This window comes from Sceloporus occidentalis, unplaced genomic scaffold, assembly GCF_023333645.1.
Source record: "Sceloporus occidentalis isolate IW3139 unplaced genomic scaffold, rSceOcc1.0.p SCAF_21, whole genome shotgun sequence".
NCBI classification, from domain to species: Eukaryota; Metazoa; Chordata; class Lepidosauria; order Squamata; family Phrynosomatidae; genus Sceloporus; species Sceloporus occidentalis.
The window spans coordinates 15,458,111-15,471,240 of NW_028317001.1; the positions used below are offsets into that span (position 1 = coordinate 15,458,111).

The 13,130-nt window shown below is 43.5% G+C and overlaps 1 pseudogene across 1 annotated transcript in view; it reads right to left on the reverse strand.

Moving 5' to 3' along the window:
* Positions 1-5,876, reverse strand: part of LOC149301672 (uncharacterized) — a 32,457-nt pseudogene extending 26,581 nt beyond the window's left edge. Inside the window, exons 1-4 of the transcript XR_016272243.1 lie at positions 5,802-5,876; positions 4,446-4,566; positions 3,211-3,544; positions 1,239-1,243 (exon numbers count right to left, since the gene is read on the reverse strand). The product of XR_016272243.1 is annotated as an uncharacterized LOC149301672 (transcript). The remainder of the gene's footprint in view (positions 1-1,238; positions 1,244-3,210; positions 3,545-4,445; positions 4,567-5,801) is intronic.
* Between the last annotated feature and the right edge of the window lie 7,254 nt (positions 5,877-13,130).

A 13,130-nucleotide genomic window follows, 5' to 3' on the forward strand; every position in this document is an offset into this window, starting at 1 on the left:
ATAAAAAGAAAGAAAGAAACTCACTGGCTGCCCTTGGGCAAGTTACACTTTCTCAGTCTCAGAAGAAGGCAGTGGTAGCAAGGCTTTTACCAGAGGACCTCAATGTGTGGGGTGGATTGTATGGGAGAAGGTGATCCCGTAAGTAAGGTTATAACCAAGACCTTGTACTGTGCCCTGAAATTAATAGGCAGCCAATTAAGAGATTTTAATATAGGTGTGATATGGTTACCTCTAGATCTTCCAGTGGCCACTCTGACAGCCATATTTTGGATTAGATGAATTTTCCAGACTTGGTACAAGGGTAGCTTAGGTAAAGCGCATTACAGAAGTCAAGACGTGAGGTTACCAGAGCATGCATGATAGTTTTCGGGGCTACAGGTTCCAGGAAGGGGCGCAGTTGGCATATCAACCAAAGCTGATAACAGGCACTCCTGGCCATCACATTTATCTGAACTGACATCTAGAGCAACGGATTCAGGAGCACCCCCAAAACTGCAAACACAGTCCTTTAGGGGGAGTGTGACCCCATCCAGGACCGGTTGACAAACCTCCATACCTGGATTAGGATCTCCATCAAGTACCTCGGTCTTATCTGGATTCAGTTGTAATCTGTTTCTCCTCATTCAGCACATTACTGCCCCAAGACATTCATTCAGAGGGCATCCTTAGTTGATGCAGAGGTCTGGGGCATGAAGAGATATAGTTGGGTGTCATCAGCGTACTGATAGCACTCCATGTCTCCAGATGATCTCTCCCAGTGGTTTCATGTTAAACAGCATTAGTGACAGGATGATGCCCTGAGGAACGCCAAATTTAAACCCCCTTTTAAAGGAACAACTGTCCCCAAGCATCTCTGTCTGGAATCTGCTTGAGAGATAGGACCGGACCCATTGCAATGCATTGCCCCCAATCCCCAATTCCCTCAGGCTTTCCAGAACGATACCATGGTTGATGGTATTGAAAGCCACTGAGAGATCCAAAAGTTTCAACAGGGTCACACTTCATCTGTCGGTGCTCAAGTAAAGATTATCTACTAAGGCGACTATAGCATTCTCAACTCCATATTCCCGTCTTGAAGCCAGTTTGAAATGGATCTAGATAATCTGATTCTTCCAAGAATGCTTGGAGTTGAAGAGCAACTTCCTTCTCAATTACCTTGCTTAGAAATGGAAGATGGAGCTGTAATTGTTCATGTCCAAGGGATCTAGGGAGGGCTTTTTCAGAAGATGCTGAAGCACTGCTTCTTTTAAGCAAGATGGAAAATAGCCCTCCCTAAGAGATGCATCTATGATACATCTCAGATGAGTCCTAAGTGCATCTCCTCCTTGGAGGACTAGACACGAAGGGCAAGGGTTGAGAGGGCAAGTTGTCTTCTTCACACTTCCAAGGAGCTTCTCCATGTCCTCAGTACTCACAGGTTCAAATTGATCCAGTATGATCTTATTCACTGAGTTACTGGACACCTCACCTATAGCCTCTATAATAATGTCGGCCTCTGGAAGAAGGGAAGGAGTACGCCCTTCCTTCCTTCCTTCCTTCCTTCCTTCCTTCCTTCCGGAATGGAGCCCAGGCTGCAGAGCTGGACTCAGGAGAGAAAGGCTGGGAAGACTCTGCTTTGTACATATATCTCTTTCTCTCTCAGTGCGTGTGTGTTTGCCTCAGTTCTTATGGCTGGGAATGGAGCTGAGGGCTGAGGAAAGAAGAACGTGTCAATTTTGTGCAAATGCAGAACTTCTGTGCATCAAAGAGTCCAGTGTGTTGAAATAGCAAAAAACTTTATTGAGAACACATAGAAGGAATTCAGTGTTTAAGCCAGAACTGCCCACTCCAAGCCAAACTATACATTAAAACCCCAAAACCTAAAACACCACCCTCTTCCCAACCTAGCCCCCATCTCCAATTCCTACAATCTATGCTCCACAGGTAACAAGGCCCCCTTTGCCACCCCCAGAAACTAACCCCCTTTCTGTTAATATCGGCCCCCAACTTTCTTCAGCCAACATCTCACCCATTGCAAAAACTAACATTCCCATAACTATTTGAGCCAGATGCAACAAATCCCACCCCTCTATTTCGCTAACCTATACTACAGTCTCCAGTAAAATTTATAAACTATGATCTATACTAACAGCAATGAAAACCTAAACTTAACAAAATATAACTTTAAACATAAACAGACTTAGCCACAGACAAACCACAGACATATGGATAGACAACCCTTACAAACATAAGCATAAGGGTCTTTTCACTGCTGGATTGAAAATATATTTTCTGTATTCATTCTTGACAAAAATAATGTTAGTTCACTTCTGGGATTTGTGTGGCTTCTCTCCTGTGTGGTCTCTCTGATGTCTCACTAGATTTGACCTCAAAGAAAAACATTTCCCACAATGCTGGCATTTGTGTGGCTTTTCTCCTGTGTGGACTCCCTGATGTGTAACTAGGCTTAACTTCCAAGAAAAACATTTCCCACAATGCTGGCATTTGTATAGCTTGTATAATGGAAAGGACCAGGGCTCTCCCCACTTCCCTCCCTCCTTCCCTGTGAGGGCAGTCATGGCTTCAGGGGCTGAGACTGTGCATTCACAGATGCCCCCAAAGGGCCCTCTTCAGCATGCGCAGGAATTGCCAGAGCCTAGATGCTGCTGCTTATTCCGCTGGCGGCCTTTACAGGAAAGGAAGGTATGCGCCGGGAGCTCAGCAGCCTCCCCTTTCTTCCTTCCCTCTTTTCTTCCTTTAAGGAGACCGCAATGGAGGCCAAGGTGCAGAGCTGGACTCAGGAGGGAAAGCCAGTAAAGGAAGGCTCTAGTTTTGAAATATAGCTCTCTCTGTGTATCCTGTATGTTTGTGTGTTTCTGTGCACATATGTGTGTGTGTGCCCCTTCTGTTCTTATGGCTGGGAATGCAGCTGAGGACTGAGGATAGAAGAAAGGGTCAGTTTTGGGAAAATTCAGAACTTCTGTGCATCAAAGAGTCCAGGGTGTTGAAATAGCAAAGAACTTTATTGAGAACACACAGAAACCCAGTGTTTAAGCCAGAACTGCCCACTCCAATCCAAACAATACACTAAAACCCCAAACGTTCAACATCACCCTCTTCCAAACCTAGCCTCACCCCCAATTCCCACAGTCTATGCCCCACAGGTAACAAGGCCCCCTTTGCCATTCCCACAAACTAGCCCTGATTCTCTGATGTTTCACTAGGTCTGACTTAGAAGAAAAACACTTCCCACAATGCTGACATTTGTATGGCTTCTCTCCAGTGTGGACTCTCTGATGTCTCACTAAGTGTACCTTCAAAGAAAAACATTTCCCACAATGCTGGCATTTGTAGGGCTTTGCTCCTGTGTGAGATCTCTGATGTATCACTAGGTATGACTTTGACGAAAAACATTTCTCACAATGCTGGCATTTGAATGGCTTCTCTCCTGTGTGGACTCTCTGATGCTTGACAAGATCTGACTTGTAGGCAAATCTTTTCCCACAATGCTGACATTTATGTGACTTCTTTCCTCTGTGGACACTTTCATGACTGACAAGTTCTTCTGTAAACAAGGACAATGACAGAGAAGACTGAATCTCAGCGTTAAGAGAGGAAGGTGTTACTCCAAGATTTAGCCCTACGTTCACCCCTTCCTACTTCAGGTTAAATTAATAAAGTTGGTGTGAGTGACCCGAGCATGAAACTGTTCTGGATGCCCCCAAATCCATATAACGATTGTATCCTTACTCATAGGAGCTAGCAAAGAAGAGATTGTAGGGGAACTGCCATGAGGAAATCAGTGGAAGCAGATAATCAGGCGGTTGAACAATATTCAATTAAATATGTGTAAAAATATTTTGATTGAAAAGTGGCATCATTTCCTGTGAGACTGCCATAGAGTCTTGAGTCAGAGCACATGGCATGATGCAAGCTAACTGCAGAGGATGCTTAATGCTGTGTGGCACTAAATGACTCACAACCAACACAGTAGACAGCTAAAAGGGCCAATGTCATTCTAGGTTGCATCAATACAAGTAAAGTTTCTAGATCAAGGGATGTAATAGTGCTACTCTATTCTGCTTTAGTCAGAATAATCCTGTGTCCAGTTCAGGGCCCCACAATTTAAAAAGGATGTTGTCAAGTTGGAACATGCGCAGAGGAAGGCAGCCAAAGTGGTGAAGGATCTTGAAACCATCAAGCCCTTTGAGAAGCAACAGTAAGAGCTCTTTGAAAGTGAAACTCCCTTAGTTTCGTGGAGTCCACTTCCTTGGAGGTCTTTAAACAGAGGATGGATGGTGTTTGGAAATGTATTCCTGCATGGCAGAAGGGGGTTGAAGTGGATGGCCCTTGTGGTCTATTCCAACTCTATGATTCTATAATTCTAGTGGAATCAGCACCATGATAATTTAGTACAAAAGGGACCTCAGCCTTCATAGAAAGGACAATGGATTCAGGTTCCTTACCCACAGAAGCCACATTTTCATAATTCTCCATCATGACATAATTGTACAAAAGTCTCTGTTTCTTCGTCAACAGTTTCCATTCGTCCTCGGTGAAATAGACTGCCACATCTGCAAAGGTCATCTGCAACAGAAAACAGCCCTCATCCAGAGAGTGACTAAGGAAAAGGGGAGGAAATCACATAATGCATCCAAATATTATTTCATCACTTCAGAATTCAGTGCAGGAAATAAAGTTTAAATTATGTTAGCAAGCAAAAACCTGATGCCTTTAAATCTAGTTTGTCTCAGATCCTTTCAATATAATATACTTAGGGAGCTGGACATGTTTAGCCTGGAGAAGGCAAGGTTAAGAGGTGATATGATAGCCCTGTTTAAATATTTGAAGGGATGTCATATTGAGGAGGGAGCAAGCTTGTTTTCTGCTTCTCCAGAAAACAGGTTCCAGAACAATGGATGTAAGCTCCAGGAAAAGAGATTCCACCTGAACATTAGGAGGAACGTCCTGACAGTAAGGGCTGTTTGACAGTGGAACACACTCCTTCCTCGGAATGCAGTGGCGTCTCCTTCCTTGGAGGTCTTTAAGATGAGGCTGGATGGTCATCTGACGTGTATGCTTTGATTGAGAGTTCCTGCATGGCAGGGGGTTGGACTGGATGGCCCTTGTGGTCTCTTCCAACTCTATGACTCTATGATTCTAATATAATAAACAATATAATTTAGGCCATGGCTGGGATATTGAAGATGTATTAGGATACTCACTATCCCAACACATACAGAACATTTAGCCACCAAAGAATTATAGTGCATTTAGAAATTTCTTGCCACATTTCAGAGGCAAATGTCATTTTTAATAACAATTTCGGGGAGCACGCTGGGATTGAGGGCTACTGGGGCTGCCCCATATTTAGATCCAGAGATGTTCCCCCATATCCTCCAACATTGCAGAGATGGGAAAAGCAAGACACATGTGGACAAGCAATCCAGAAGGCGGTGAGGATGGCCAAAGTTGTTTATGAGGAAGGTCACACGTATGGGGAAGGGCACAGCACTTTGCTTTAGCTTCAGTCTCCTGGGAAGGGCAATAACCTGCTTCATTCTTTCCTCTCCTCTCCCCACTTTTGAGTTGATGGGGTGCAAACTGAATGGCACTCAGGAACTGAAGTGAGCTGAGAAGGGGGAAAATGGGAGGATGAGAGAGCAACCAGGACATTTTTAAAAGCCTCTGAAAAAGTGGGGTGACAGAGGGTTAACCAGGACTGTCTCTGCCATATTGGGAGAATATGTTCTCCGCTTGCTTTCATGAACTGGCCCAGCAGTGACACAGATGAAAATTAATAGTCAAGAACTTCAGCTCACCAAAGAATTCTTGTACCTCCGCAGACTGTTTCTTTTGGAGCCCAACTCCCTCCGCTTGGCCTCTGTGTCGGCCATCAGGTGGGCAGGGGTCCTGGTGGTCTTGCACTTGAGTCACTTCCAGCAAGAGAGGCCCCAAAGCCGTGTACAAGGAAGCAGAGATGAAAGTCCTGAGAAAAGGGAGCAGGGTTAGGATTAACTTGGCAAGAAACCTTGCAGCACTCCAAGACACAGAGAACAGCATCCTGCTGGTGACATACGCAGGTGACACATGCCTCCTTTGGGTCAATGCAGAGGAGGGCATCCCTTCCTCTCTCTGCATCAAACAAAGCCCCCTGGACCTAGCCTAGATTCACTGCAGCTCCCCTACACAACAGTTACTCCATGCCCTATTAGAGTGGTGAAGGATGAGGGGATGGGGAATTGGAGAGGGCCGGGTTATGTCCCTGCAGCTAGATGTGAAATGACTACATCATAAATAAATCATCTGCTGAAACCTCCAGAGGTCCCCAGTGCTTATCCCCAGCACCATCCCCTTTCCAAAGAAGGCTGCATCCGCACTATAGAAATAAGGCTTTAACCGCTCTGTGCCAAAACACAGAATGGCCACTGGAACACAAAATGGCTGGAAGAACACAAAATGGCTGCTGGAACACAAGGAGGCCGGGAACTGGGATTCCAGCCAATCAGGGCCAGGGATGGTGGGAGGGACTGGGATTCCAGCCAATCAGGGCCTGGGATGGTGGGAGGGACTGGGATTCCAGCCAATCAGGGCCAGGGATGGTGGGAGGGACTGGGATTCCAGCCAATGGCAGCCCTGAGGAGGCAATCATGTGTAAAATACACATCATAAAAACATCACAAAGTATAAACATTCCAATTACAGTAATTGCAGGGCAGTTATGCTTTTATGACCGGAAGTAAACATATACGCAATTATAATTATATACACATGCTGATATTGACCAGAACCTGGGGGATATATACATGCACATATTTCTCCATGCATTTGCTTATGTTTACATTGTATGCAAGTAGAAGAGTATATATAAATGTGTTTATATATATATATATATATATATATATGATCCAACATGTGCTGGCATATCTCTCTGTCTCTCTCTCTTTGTCTCTGTCTGTCTGTCTGTCTGTCTCTCTCTCTCTCTCTTTATATATATATATATATATATATATATATATATATATAAATACGTTTGCGTACCCATGCAGACGTTCAGACAGATATCTATGGGTATGTATAGATGTATCTATGGGCATTGTATGCAAGATCTATAGACTTGAAACATTCCATACACACACATATATAGGCTCATAAAGGTATGAATGCACTTAGATAGAGATGCCTGCACACACACACACGTACAGATGTATATGCAGAAACACACATGCACACATCCATCTGTTGCTGTCCATTGTTCTGGTCCGTTGTTCCAGGTGATGCTGGAGAAGACGCCCTGCCTCCAGCGGAAGCAGAGGCTGCAGGCGATGAGGAGAGGGACTCCTTGCCCAATGCATGGCTCACCTGGAGGGCCAGCACAGGAAGGTCAGTCCCCACACCTTCACAAAGGCCCCATTCCCACTCCCTCATTTGCCCTGGATAGAACTGGGCAGATCCAGGTGCCCCATATCGAATCTCCCCGGAAACAAGTTCCTACTACCCTTTACCTCAATCGGGGTCATCTACCCCCTGAACTTGATCTGATCATGACCGGGGCTGAGTTCATATTTGCCGGCAGCAGGGAAGAGCCGGTTGTTTTCAAAAGGAAAGGGTCAATAGTCCGCGTCCAGAAAACCACACGAAGGGGATTTGCCCTGGATCTCTTGCGCAAGCCCCTGATCGAGTTGTGTTAAAATCGCTGCGAGTGTGAACTTCGAACTTTTAAACCGGTTTGGGAACCAGGGTAAAATGTAGTCTGAATGGCCCCTATATTTAAGGGTGAAGGGAGCAAGAAACAACAAGCAAAGTCTAAACACTTCCTTTGACCATTGCAGCGTTGGAGCGTGTCGCCACCCTCGAACTGTCAATGGCTCACCTGCAGCAAGGCCAGGAGCAGCAAAGAATGTGGCTATACAACTCCGTGTGTGGCGTTTCCAACAACAATGATGTGGGTCTTCCTTTTTTCTATTTTCAAAAATTTTTATTACACTGAGATATTCCCATGATAGTATTTAAATTACCAAATATCGACCAAATATTACCTATTGATTTAATGGAATGTTATCACCCTTTTCTTCAAATGTTTTAAGACAACTCCATTCCATTTCTAAATATTATTTTGATTTCCCTCTTAGTAAGGCAGATACTATACCCATATTTATAGCTTTATGTATCTTAATCAACCAATCTTCGATGGAAGGATTAATTGTAGATTTCCAAATTTGAGCAAATAAGATCCTTGCACATGAGACCATATATAAAACAATTCTATTGTATTTTACTGACTTTATGTTGTGTGTCATGTTTAGTAAAAATAAATGTGGTTCAAAGGGAATATTTATATCAAGAATGTTTTGGATGGTTCCATGAATCCTTTGCCAGAATCCTTTAGCTTTAATGCATGTCCACCAATATGAAAGGAGCTTCCCTCGGGTTCCCCGCATTTCCAGCACTTAGTATTGCCAGTTTTGTGTATCTGGTGGGTTTTTTGGGATGTTAGATACCACCTGTATAACATTTTGATATCATTTTCTTTATAATTTTGGCACAGAGTGAATTTATTTGTTCCTTTCCACGATTTTCCCCATTCCTCTATAGTTATAGTTTTATTTATATCACGTGCCCATCTTACCATTCTGTGTTTAATAATTTTATCTTCTAGATCTCTTTCTTTTAATAGTTTATAACATTTGGATATGTGTTTACCTTTTTTGTCCATCATAATTTTATCTATTTCATTGTTATCCATCCTTAACCCAGGAGCTTTATTGTCTGCCTTAAAACGATTGTTTAATTGGTTGTATAAAAACCAATCCTTCATGTTTCCTTTTTCATTAAGTTCTTCCATAGATTTCATTTTGTATTTTCCTTCTGGTGTTTTCTTTATTAAATCTCCGTATCTTAGCCATGAAGTATCTTTGTCCTTTGTTCTATTGTAATAGGCTTCTTGCAATGACACCCAAAATTGATGTCTTATTTTATACCATACTTTAAGCAATGATCTTCTTATAACATGATGGTTAAAAGCATTATTATATTTTGGTTTTGTATACCACATATATGCATGTATACCAAGATTCAGGTTAGCTTTTTCTATATTCAATAAATTCTTGTTTTCTAATTTGAATCATTCTTGTAGTCATTTGAGACAAGCTGCATAATAATACAGCTTAAATTTTGGTAAGTTACATCCCCCCTTGAAGCAAAGATCATTTACTAAGGCAACCATAACAGTTTCAACTCCGTATCCCATCCTGAGACCAGTTTGAAAAAGACCGCTTGGAGATGAAGAGCAACTGCCCTCAAAATTATGTTGGGTAGAAATGGAAGATGGGAGACCGGTCTGTAATTGTTCATCTCCAAGGGATCTAAGAAGGGCTTTTCCATAAACAGCAGTAACACCGCTTCTTTGAAGCAAGATGGAAAATAGCCCTCCCTAAGAGATGCATCTATGATATATCTCAGGTGAGTCCTAAGTGCATCTTCTCTTTGGATGACCAGCCATGAAGGGCAAAGGTCCAGAGGGCAAGTTGTCTTCTTCTCATTTCCAAGGAGCTTGACCACATCCTTAGTACTCACAGATTCAAACTGATCCAGTATGATTTCATTCACAGAGTCACTGGACACCTGACCTATGGCCTCTGCAATAATGCTGGCATCCAAGTCAGGTCTTATCATTTAAAGCAGGGGTCCTCAAACTCCGGCCCTCCAGATGTTTTGGACTTCAGCTCCCAGAATCTCAGATCATTGGCCAAGCTGTCAGGGAGGGCATTATGAGGTAGGAAGGAAATTTGCATGTGGATGGTGATTGGCTGAGAGACAAAGAGGAAGGAGGAGCCTTTGTAGGGCTCTGTAAGTCTATTCAGATTGACTGTAGACTACTGAGGTAGGAAGGAAATTTGCATGTGGATGGTGATTGGCTGAGGCTTCTGATGAAATGGATTATCTTCAGGGTGGGATATGGAGTCGAAACTGTTATGGCCGCCTTAGTAGATGATCTTTGCTTGAGCATCGACATGTGAATTGTGACCCTGTTGATGCTTTTGGATCTCACAGAGGCCTTCGATACCATCGACCATGGCATCCTTATGGAAAGCCTGAGGGAATTGGGGATCAAGGGCAATGCGTTGCGGTGGTTCTGGTCCTATCTCTCAGGCAGATTCCAGATGGAGATGCTTGGGGACAGTTGCTCCTCTAAAAGGGAGCTTAAATCTGGCGTTCCTCAGGGCTTCGTCCTGTCACTAATGCTGTTTTTTCTTAAGCCTTAAAAACCAACTTCAAAAATTCAAGGTCACATGGGATATAAAAGGGCAACATGACATAAAAACAGGGATGGACTCAGAAGACAGAGATACCTTCTTTGCAGCAGTTCAGTCATCGAAAGGGAATCCTATTACAAAGGAAGGCCCACTTCTGCTCCAACGTTGTTGAGATCAGATATAAATGGGGACCATCGTTCTTCAAAAGGCAGAGGAAGAGTCACCCCGCAACCTTCTAGATTGATCAGTGAACTTTTCCATAAACCAAAAATCCCAAAATCGAGACCACCAATCAGTCATATTGACCTTTCCAGTTTTCCAAGCCCTGGCAATTTCAATCCTGGCCAATGCCAACAAAAGTGCCACAATATCTTTATTGTGTAATGTCTTGTTTTCATTAATAAACACTGAAAGCAATAAAAGTTCTGGAGAAGGGACAATCTTTTGATCATTGATTTCTGAAACTAAGTTAACTACTGAATGCCAAAATGCAAATACACTTAGACAATCGTACCACCTGTGCAGGAAGGTACCTCTATTATTACATCCTCTCCAACAGCATCAGATGGGGCTCTTAGTAAGGCCTGCAAGTTGTCATGGTGTCAGGTACCATCTATGCACAACTTTAAGGATGCTTTCTTTCAATGCTGTTTAATATCTACATGAAACCGCTGTGAGAGATCATCCAGAGGCATGGGGCGGGATGCTATCAGTATCCTCATGACACTAAGATATATCTCAGCGTCAACTAAGGAAGGCATCTCCCCTCTGAATGAATGTCTTGGGGCAGTAATGGGCTGGATGAGGAAAAACAGACTGAAACTGAATCCAGATAAAACGGAGGTGCTGATTGTTGGAGGTTCTAATCCAGGTATGGAGGTTTGACAACCGGTCCTGGAAGCGGTCGCACTTCCCCTAAAGTACTATGTTTGCAGTTTGGGGGTGCTCCTGAATCTGTCACTCCAGATGTCAGCTCAGATAGATGTGACAGCAAGGAGTGCCTGTTGTTAGCTTTGGTTGATACGCCAACTGCGCCTCTTCCTGGAACCTGAGGACATGAAAACTATGATGCATGTGCTGGTAACCTCATGTCTTGACTTCTGCAATGAGCTCTACATAGGGCTACCCTTGCACTTAGTCCGGAAACTTCAACTAATCCAAAATATAGCAGCCAGAGTGGTCAATGGAATATCTAGAGGTGTCCATATCACACCTATAATGGCTGCCCATTAATTTCCGGGGACAGTACAAGGTGTTGGTTATAACATTTAAAGCCTTTCATGGATTGGGTCTAGCTTACTTACGGGATCTCCTTCTCCCATGTAATCTGCTCCACACATTGAGGTCCTCTAGTAAAAACTTACTGCAGTCATCAATAACAAGGCTCTCTGCAGTTACACAGAGGACCTTCTCCCAAGTTATGGAACAACATCCAGAAGAGTACCGATATATCACCAGTCTTTAAGGCTTTAAAAAGGCCTTTAAGACATATCTCTTTCCAGATTAGCATTCCAGCAATCTCTTATTAATTGAATTGCTCAGCAACTGCTCTAACTGCTTCTGCTTTATTTTTAATAATTGTTTTAATAATTGTTTAAGAATTTAATTATATTTTATTGTGGATGGGAGGAATTGGGAGGGTTTGGGACACAACAATGACAAGTTGTTATTGTGTTTTACCAGTGCTTTTACTCTTAGTCGCTTTGATCTGTTTTTAGAAGCCTTTAGAAGCCTTTGAGGCACCCTCGTCACGTGTGAGAGTTGCCTGGTAGGCGGAGTGCCCACACAGCTGGCAACCCTCGCAAGTGACGAGGGCGCCGCAGCTGCAGCACACCCACCATACGTGGTGCATAATGGTGACATTGCAGATGTGCCACCTCCAAACAGGGAGGCGCAACTGCAATGTACCCTCGCCATCGCTGGCGCTTCGGGGCGGCAGAAGTGCAACGCAAAAAGGAGCCACTTCCACGTGCTCCTTTTTTGCTCCGCAACAGCACTGCTCAATTTGTTTGTTGCGGCGCTTCTGCGGAGAAAAGAGTAGGGCCAGGGACGCGCCTCTTTCTGGTGGCCTGTACCCTGCCTTAGTATGTTTCACAAATTTTGTTGCTTGTGAATATTTGTATTTTGTCAGGTCTCTTAATTGTATCTGTGTTATTGTTGTTGGTCCTATATGGTTTTTTTCCTTTTAGCACCAAAGTTAAAAAAAATGTAGTATCCTAGAATCTAGAAAGCATATCCAGGAGAAGGTGTTTTGGCCACACTGTAAACAATAACATCCAAAATGCACAAAACAGTGGTGCCTTTCTCCTGTTTGATTTTTAACACTTTTGATCATAGAATTGTAGAGTTGGAAGAGACCGCAGGGGCCATCCAGTCCAACCCCATTCTGCCATGCAGGAACTTTCAATCAAAGCATCCCTGACAGATGGCCATCCAACCTCTGTTTAAAGACCTCCAAGGAGGAAGACTCCACCAAAATCTCTGAGGGAGTTTGCTCCACTGTCAAACAGCCCTTACTGTCAGAAAGTCCCTCCTAATGTTGAACTGGAATCTCTTTTCTTTTGCATTCATCCATTGCTCCGGGTCCTAGTCTCTGGAGCAGCAGAAAACAAGCTTGCTCCCTCCTCAATATGACATCCCTTCAAGTATTTAAACAGGGCTATCATATCACCTCTTAACTTTCTCTTCCCCAGGCTAAACATCCCAAGCTCCCTAAGGCCTTCCTCATAGGGTTTCATGGTTTCCAGACCCTTCACCATTTTAGTCGCCCTCCTGATAAAAATCTGATAAAGAAGACCCTCTATTTTTTCATGATGATGATGATGGACCTCTCTATCTACAGATTTCTTTACCCATGGATTGAACCATCCAAAGCTTGAAAACATAGAAACACAA